Here is a 9,421-nt window from a genome sequence, read left to right as displayed (position 1 = left end):
ATCGGGCAGGAGATACAAGTCTGAGTACACGCGCGAACAGATTGAAAACAGCTTCTTCCTCGCTATTACCAGACTCCTAAAGGACCCTCTTTTGGACTGACCTGATTAATACTACACTCCTGTATGCTGCACTCAATGCCTTTGTCTATATATTTACATTGTGTACCTTGTGTTGCCCTATTATGTATTTTCTTTGTTTACTTTCTTTTCATGTACAAAATGATCTGTTTGAGCTGCTCGCAGAATAATACTTTTCACTGTACCTCGGTGCACGTGACAATAGACCAATCCAATCCATATCGAGGGAGCAATCTGCCTCTCTTGCATTGGTGCACTGCATTTCCCTCATAACACAGAGGCATAGAAGGTGACAGCACAAAACAAAGGCACTCAACAACCTTTGTTTTGTGCTGTCACCTTCTATGCCTCTGTGTTATGAGGGAAATGCAGTGCACCAATGCAAGAGAGGCAGATTGCTCCCTCGATATGGATTGGATTGGTCTATTGTCACGTGCACCGAGGTACAGTGAAAAGTATTATTCTGCGAGCAGCTCAAACAGATCATTTTGTACATGAAAAGAAAGTAAATAAAGAAAATACATAATAGGGCAACACAAGGTACACAATGTAAATATATAGACAAAGGCATTGAGTGCAACATACAGGAGTGTAGTATTAATCAGGTCAGTCCAAAAGAGGGTCCTTTAGGAGTCTGGTAATAGCGAGGAAGAAGCTGTTTTCACCCAACTTTCTGCAACAGACACAATCCCCTGTCATTGGCCCTGAACTCTGCAGATATTTTTCTCCTCAAAAGATACGAATAGATGAGCAAGGAGCTGGAGTTGGCTATTCAGCCCAGTCTGCTCCACCATTTAATAAGGTCATGGCTGATCTGATAGTAACAGATAGTTGTCCAATTATTTTCAAGGCATCAACTGAATCTGCCTCCACCACATTTTCGAGCAGTGCCTTCATGATCCCACACGCAGCACAGAATGTTTTTCTTCACATCATATGACATAGGAACAGAATTAGGCCACTCGGCCCATTGAATGGCGGAGCAGATTCAATCATGGCTGATATTTCTCTCATCTCCATTCTCCTGCCTTCTCCCCATAACCCCTGATTCCCTTATTCATCAAGAACCTATCTACCTCTATCTTAAAGACACTCAGTGATTTGGCCTCCACGGCATTCTGTGGCAAAGAGTTCCACAGATTCACCACCCTCCGACTGAAGAAATTCCGACTCATCTCTTGTTTTAATTCCTCCTCATCACCTGAGGAAGGAACTGTGCCCCTAAAGCTAGTGAGTCGAAACAAACCTGTTGGACTTTAACCTGGTGTTGTAAGACTTCTTACTCTGTTTTAAAGGATCGCCCTTTAGTCTGAGATTGTGTCCTCTGCTTCTAGTTTTTCCTACAACTGGAAACATTTTCTCCATGTCCTCTCTACCCAGGCCTCGCAGTATCCCTGTAAGTTTTAATAAGATCCCCCCATATCCGTCTAAACTCCCAACGAGTACAGATCCAGAGTCCTCAACCGTTCCTCGTACGACAAGCTATTCATTCCAGGGATCATTCTTGTAAACCTCCTCGGGACCTTTTCCAAGACCAGCACATCCTTCCTTAGATAGGAGACCCAAAATTGCTCATTATACTCCAAATGGGGTCTGATCAGAGCATTGTATAGCCTCAGAATTACATCCCTGGTCTTGTATTCTAGCCTTCTCGACATGAATATATTGCATTTGCCTTCCTAACTGCTGACTGAACCTGCACATTAACCTGAAGAGAATCTTGAACAAGGACTCCCAATTCCCTTTGTGCTTGTGATTTCCTCAGCATTTCCCCATTTAGGAAACAGTCTATGTCTGCTTCCAAAGTCCATAACCTCACACTTTTCCATATTGTATTCCATCTGCCACTTCTTTGCTCACTCTCCTAGCCTTGCTCAGCATTGCTTCTTTTTATAATCACTTTATGAATGCTCTCTGTTTATAATCTTGCCCTAAATATGACCTGGTAGACCAAATGTCTATTGCAGATCCTTTGTGTAATGTGGTCAAGTGCCTTTCCATTTGAGAACTGTTCAATAAAGTTATTAGAATTATTTGTAGCCAAAGCAGCACGTGGAGCAATGGGACTGCAGCACTGAGGACCCGGGTTTGAATCCCGGCCCTGGGTCACTGTCCGTGTTGAGTTTGCACATTCTCCACGTGTCTGCGTGGGTTTCACACCCACAACCCAGAGATGTGCAGGTTAGGTGGATTGGCCACGCTAAATTGCCCCTTAATTGGAAAAAATAATATTAATTGGGTATTCTGAATTAATTTTTTTAGAAAGGATTATTTGTAGCTTCCCCACCAATCAGTTTTCCCATTTTCCTTAATTGACCTCATTTTTATCAGGAGTTAACTGAAGTGTGTTCCTAACCTCTCATTATCTAAATTTCCATTTACCACTTTTCTATCCACCTGACCCAGTCCGTGGCTTTCTCCCTCATTGTCTAATACACATGAGCAACTTTTGTATAATCCTGGTGCATACATTTAAGTCTAAATCATTGATATATACCGGAAACTGTGGAGCCCCACTGGAAACAGACATCCAGGCATCATTCAGTCCTGGATGTGGCTAACAGCAGCAACAACAGCTGAATCCAAACCCTGCTGTTGCCTGTGAACTTGCTGATGTCTGTGCAGGTTGTTTGACTGAGTGAATCTCCTCCCACACCCTAGCACAGTGGTTAGCACCGTTGCTTCACAGCTCCAGGGTCCCAGGGTTGATTCCCGGCTTGGGTCACTGTCTGTGAGGAGTCTGCGCAGCCTCCCTGTGTGTGCGTGGGTTTCCTCCGGGTGCTCCGGTTTCCTCCCACAGTCCAAAGATGTGCAGGTTAGATGGATTGGCCATGCTAAATTGCCCTTCGTGTCCAAAAAGGTGAGGTGGGGTTATAGGTTGGGTTGAAGCTATGGGCTTAAGTAATGTGCTCTTTGCAAGGGCTGGTGCACTCGATGGGCCAAATGCCCTCCTTCTGCACTGTAAATTCTATGATTCTGTTTCAGTGTGAACTCGCTGGTGTTTCAGCAGATTCTGTTTACTTTTAAAGCTCTTCTCACAGTCAGCACATTTAAAAGGTCTCTGATCAGTATGAACAAGTTGGTGTCTCAGAAGTAGTGATGACCGAGTGAATCCCTTCCCACACACGGAGCAGGTGAATGGCCTTTCCCCAGAATGAGTGCGTTGATGTATCAGTAAATAAGTTTTACTTTTAAAGCTCTTCTCACAGTCAGCACATTTAAAAGGTCTCTGATCAGTATGAACAAGTTGGTGTGTCAGGAGGTGGGGGTGACTGAGTGAATCCCTTCCCACAGACGGAGCAGATGAATGGCCTCTCCCCAGTGTGAGTGTGTTGATGCATCAGTAAATTCCTTTTACTTTGAAAGCTCTTCTCACAGTCAGCACATTTAAAAGGTCTCTGATCAGTATGAACAAGTTGGTGTGTCAGGAGGTGGGGTGACTGAGTGAATCCCTTCCCACAGACGGAGCAGATGAATGGCCTCTCCCCAGTGTGAGTGTGTTGATGCATCAATAAATTCCTTTTACTTTGAAAGCTCTTCTCACAGTCAGCACATTTAAAACGTCTCTGATCAGTATGAACAAGTTGGTGACTCAGGAGGAGTGATGACCGAGTGAATCCCTTCCCACACACGGAGCAGGTGAACGGCCTTTCCCCAGTGTGAATACGTCGATGAGTTTCCAATTGAGACGGGTAGTAGCATCCCATCCCACAGTCCCCACATTTCCATGCTTTCTTCATGGTTATCGACAAGTTATCAGGTGTAGGTGGGATGCAGATTTGAGGTCACTATCAGATCAGCCGTGATGTTATTAAATGGTGGAACAGGCTCACGGGGCTGAATGTCCTATTGCTGCTTCTTGATTCCTTTGGTGCGAATGTCCTTATGTCTCTCCAACTTGGATCATCAGTTGAAGCCTGAGTACGGTGTCTCCCTGATGTAAATGCTGCAATTCAATTTCACGCCATGTGATTGGTTGAAGCTCAGTTCCTCTGTAACTCAGCTAACTGTGGAAAATTACTTCGATGTCTGTGTCTAGGTGCTTTTCCAATCACAGTGATTTTTGATTTTTTTTCCGAAAGACAAAACAGAGTTCTCCTTCCACGTTGAAAGGCCGGTCCTGATGAATCAAGTGATTCTGTCAGATCTCAATATGATGTTTGCATCTGCAAGTATTCTGTAAAAGGAGATTACATTGAAATACTGTGAATATATAAGACACAAACAGACCATTCTTTCACAGATTTTGCTGCTGTCAATACTCGGCACACATCTCCGACTGTCACACCTATCAAATCTCAGCCTTTCAGCTGATTTTCGATTCCATTTTCTCTCATGTGCTTGTCCCGTTTCCTTTTGAAAACATCACAGCACTTTCCTCAACTCCTTTCCATGGTAATGAGTTGCACATTCTGAATCTGTAATAAATAATTTTGTCCGTATTGTCCCCTTGGATTTATTTGTAACTTTCTTGTATTTATGACTTGTTGTTTATTGATTGTCACTCTCTCACATTGCCCCTCTCCAAACTACTGGTAATTTAAAAGATTTATAGCAGGTCACTGCTTAATTTGTTGTTGTCGATAGAAAAAAGGACCCACTCCAATTAATCTCTCCTGAGAGCTGTAATCTCTCATGTTACAAAAGTCATCACGGTCAATGCAAGATAGAATTCGCAAAGACAAACCTTTTTGTTGGGTTCAGTTTGTGTGCAAATTCTCCAGTTCTAACCCCCTGTAAAAGGAGTTTACAAAAGCCATCACTGTCAGTCCAGGATAGAAATTCTGAACAGGCAATTCTAATTTCTCTGGAACATGTTTTCCTCTCGTTCCGCCAAAGCTGTCAATCCCAGCACACCACACACTCTCCCTCCTCCCTGGGCTGAAATCCAAACCCATCTCACCATCTGCACCATTTCTTTCCTCCACTCCCAGTTTTCTTCCTCCCTCTCCTCTGCCTGTGTTCAGTTCTCCAGCTCCTGTCTGCAGACTGACAATAAAATCAATGGGTCTTATTGGGGGTTTGGGGTCTCCAGCGGGTATTTGTGAACCCTCCCCGCCCACCTGCTAAGGTTCCCTTCCTTGCCAGAGATCAGAGTCCTCATTGATTAGAGTGCAAAGTGGAAGCTATTATTTCTTGTCCCTCTCCCCCATCCTCCTGATGCGAACCACCCTCCAGTGTCTGAAGCAGGATGGTGCCCGTTAACCTGGGCCTGTTCCCGGGAGGGAGGGAGAAGCTCCGCAGCTGCAAACCAGGGAGCTGACAATGATGGTGAAGGGTTTGCTCCAGCTCACAATGCCCGGGGACTGATTGACAGCGGGTTCGGACCACTAAGAGGGGGCGGGGCTGGAAGACCGAACAAGAGCGGCTAGTCCTCCAGCCAATCAGAGTGAATGGGAGGCGGAGAAAAACCGAGACTCTCCCTCCCTCCGCATGCGCCCGGCCACCCGGGCCTGTCTCGGGGAAAAGCCCGAGCAGCTTTCGCCGGTTCAACTGCTGTATCCTAGCTTCGCATTCGGTGCTTGGGGCCTGCACGGGGTTTTTATGAATCGTCCCGACCCATCCGCCGGCTCCATCCCTCCCTCATAACTCACCCGAGCGAATTTGACCGGCTGAGGATTTCCACCCGACCGTCTGAATCCTGAGTTGTCATCGGTACTGCGCATGCTCTAGACCACGTGGGAGACCGGGCTCAGCCCCGCCCCCCATTCACTCCGATTGGTTCGTGGACCCGCTGCAACCACTCGGTCCTCCAGGCCCAATCCTCTCCTGCTACTGGTCCACAGCTGCCGTCAATCACTTCATGGGCATTGTGAGCTGGAGCATGCGCAGTGCCGATGCTGGGCTCGGCCGGGAGGGTCAAAGAGGTGAGTTTTAAAGAGCATCTTAAGGTATTCATCTGAGGAAGGAGCAGTGCTCTGAAAGCTAGTGTTTGAAACAAACCTGTTGGACTTTAACCTGGTGTTGTCAGACTTCTTACTGTGCCCACCCCAGTCCAACGCTGGCATCTCCACATCATCTTAAAGGAGGTAAGTGAGGTGGGGGCGGGGAGGTTTGTGAGGGAATATAGTGCTTGCGGCCGAGGTAACAAATCCATGGTGGAGTAATTGGAATCGGAAGTGCACAAGAGTCCAGGATCAGAGCAGATATCTCAGGGGGTTGTGGGGCTGGAGGAGATGACAGACACAGGGAGAGATGAGGCCATGGAGGGGATTTGAAAACGAGGGTGAGAATTGATTGGGAGCGAATGCAAGTCTCGGAGCACAGGGATCATAGGGGAAAGGAACTTGCTGTGAATTAAGACATGGGTAGCAGACTTTTGGATGGCTTTAAGTTTACAGAGGTAGAGTGTAGTAGAGCAGTCAGGTGTGTAATGGAGTTGTCGAATTGGGAGGTGATGATGGCAAATTGCCTTAGTATCTTAAAAAGGTTGGGGGTTACAGGTATAGGTGGAGCTGTGGGCTTAGCTGGGGTGCTCTTTCCAAGGGCCGTTGCAGACTCGATGGGCCGAATGGCCTCCTTCTGCACTGTAAATTCTATGAGGTCAGAAGCTCATATTGGATCAAGTGTGAAACCAAGTTTACAAAGAGACTGGCTAAGTCTCAGACTGTTGCCAGGGAGATGGATAGAGTTGGTATTCAGGAATGGAGATTGGAGCAGGGACCGACCAGTGGATTCAGTCTTCTCCATATTTGATTGAAGTTATTTAGTCAGCAGGAAGAGAACCAGAATGAGCTCTAAGTCTGATATCCGGTATAACTTAGTTCGAGAGGGAGAGGAAGAACAAAGGAAACCCTGGAAGATTTGGAGAAACAATCTTCACGTCAAATCTCCACATGGTCTGTTCTGGACACAAGGTTCACCTCTGTTATTCTAATTGGTCAGTCAGGGTGATTCAGATTAATGTCTGTCACAAGTCATGAATGAAGTGACTTATAAAGCATATTCTTGCCTCTAATTATATAACTTTGGTAAAAGGATACAGAAATAATGATCAAATACTTTATTTGGATTTCAGCCCCAGGGAGGAGGGGGGAGTGTGTGAGACAGGGATTTACAGTTTTGGGGACAGAAGAGAGAAAAAAAATGTAACGCAGAAACTGGAATTGTCTGTTCTGAATTTCTATCTTGCACTGATAGTGTGGCCTTTGTAAACTCCTTTTCCAGGGCATTAGGAGAAGATTTTCAGACAGGAAACACAAACAAAACATCACATTAAGATCTGACAGTGTCACTCAATTGATCAGGGCCTGAATATCCTCAGACAATAAATGTGGAGTGAAAAATGTTTGTTCTGTTTGTGGGAAAATATTTCAAACATTAGTGTGACTGGAAAAGCACCGAGACACACACGCACCTGAGTGAGTGTGTTCCAGTGAACTGACTGTGGAAAGAGCTTTAACCAGTTACACAGCCTGAAAAAACACCACAACATTCACTTAGGGGAGAAACCATACACGTGTTCTGTGTGAGGACCAAGCTTCACTTGATTGTCTAAAGAGGAAACGACAAAGACACTGACTCCATGGAGATACCGTCGAAACCGTGGAGTATGATTTTCGCTTCGGGGCTTTCCAAAATGCGAGATGTCCCAGGTTCATATCCCGGACGAGCTCTGCAAAGCGCTTGACTGGGGAGGTGATGCTGTAGTGGTATTGTTACTGGATGAGTAATCCTGAGACCCAGCACAATTCTCTGAGAATGCAGGTTCAAATCCCACCACAGCAGATGCTTCCATCGTGGCTGGTATTTGAACTCGAATCCAATAAATCAGGGGCAGCACAGTAGCACAGTGGTTAGCACAGTTGTTTCACAGCTCCACTGTCCCAGGTTCGATTCCCGCTTGGGTCACTGTCTGTGCGGAGTCTGCATGTTCTCCTCGTGTCTGCGTGGGTTTACTCCGGGTGCTCCGGTTTTCCCCCAGTCCAAAGATATGCAGGTTTGACGGAGTGGCCATGCTAAATTGCTCTTAGTGTCCAAAAGGATTAAGTGGGGTTACTGGGTTACAGGGATAGGGTGGAGGTGTGGGCTTGAGAAGGATGCTCTTTCCTTGGGCCAGTGCCCAAGGAAAGAGTGCCCAAACTCAATGTGCCGAATGGCCTGTTCTGCACTGTAAATTATATGATTGTGGAAGTTTGATGTTGAACAGTTTAGTGAGAATTGGGTCAAAGGAGCAAAGGGTAAGTCTCACAGACAAGATGCGCGCTGAGAGAGCATGATGGGAGACAGCAGGAAAAGAGGAGAAACAATGGTTTCTGACCCGTGTGAATTCGCTGGTGTTCAGTGAGCATGGATAAGGACTTGAATTTCTCTTCACAGGTTGTGCAGCTGAATGGCGTCTTCTCAGTGTGAACTCGCTGGTGTAACCGAAGGGCAGATGACTGAGTGAATCTCCTCTCACACACAGAACAGCCTTTCCCATGTGTGAACGCGTCGATGGATTTCCAGCCTGGATGAAGAATTGAATCCTTTACCACAGTCCTCACATTTCCACGGATTCTCCATGATTCTAGTTTCCCTGCGTCTTTCCAGTTTGGACAATCAGTTGAAGACGAGTACGCTTTTTCCCCACTGCAAATCGTGTGATGATTTTTACAGGCTGTTTAACTGGTTAAAGCTCTTTGTACATTGAGTGTACTGGAACCTCTCACTCCAGTGTGAGTCTTTATGCTTTTCCAGTCGCACTGATGTTTTAAATGGTGTCGCACAGACAGCACGGTAGCATTGGGCAGCACGGTAGCATTGTGGATAGCACAATTGCTTCACAGCTCCAGGGTCCCACGTTCAATTCCGGCTTGGGTCACTGTCTGTGCGGAGTCTGCACATTCTGCTCGTGTGTGCGTGGGTTTCCTCCCACAGTCCAAAGATGTGCAGGTTAGGTGGATTGGCCATGATAAATTGCCCTGAGTGTCCAAAATTGCCCTTAGTGTTGGGTGGGGTTACTGGGTTATGGGGATAGGGTGGAGGTGTTGACCTTGGGTAGGGTGCTCTTTCCAAGAGCCGGTGCAGACTCGATGGGCCGAATGGCCTCCTTCTGCACTGTAAATTGAAGAATAAAGGGATTAAGGGTTATGGTGTTCGGACCGGAAAGTGGAGCTGAGTCCACAAAAGATCAGCCATGATCTCATTGAATGGTGGAGCAGGCTCGAGGGGCCTGATGGCCTACTCCTGTTCCTAGTTCTTATGTTCTTATGTAAAATCTATGAAAACATAATCATTTCTCCTTCTAAATTCAATGATTGATGATATTCAGGCCGTGGTGACTCAGTAACTCTGCCAGATCATGCTGAGATGTTCAGTTTGAGCTTCCTGTTTGTAAATCCACCCATTCTAATGCACTGGA

At 46.2% G+C, this 9,421-nt stretch overlaps 1 long non-coding RNA gene across 1 annotated transcript; it reads left to right on the top strand.

Moving 5' to 3' along the window:
* The first annotated feature begins 404 nt into the window (after positions 1 to 404).
* Positions 405 to 4,525, top strand: LOC140418409 (uncharacterized). The gene is made up of 2 exons (XR_011945019.1): positions 405 to 3,135; positions 3,304 to 4,525. It is a non-coding gene; the product is annotated as an uncharacterized lncRNA (long non-coding RNA).
* Positions 4,526 to 9,421: the final 4,896 nt, after the last annotated feature.

Source organism: Scyliorhinus torazame, chromosome 5 (assembly GCF_047496885.1).
Source record: "Scyliorhinus torazame isolate Kashiwa2021f chromosome 5, sScyTor2.1, whole genome shotgun sequence".
Classification (NCBI taxonomy): Eukaryota; Metazoa; Chordata; class Chondrichthyes; order Carcharhiniformes; family Scyliorhinidae; genus Scyliorhinus; species Scyliorhinus torazame.
This window is presented reverse-complemented; position numbering and strand designations above follow the sequence as displayed.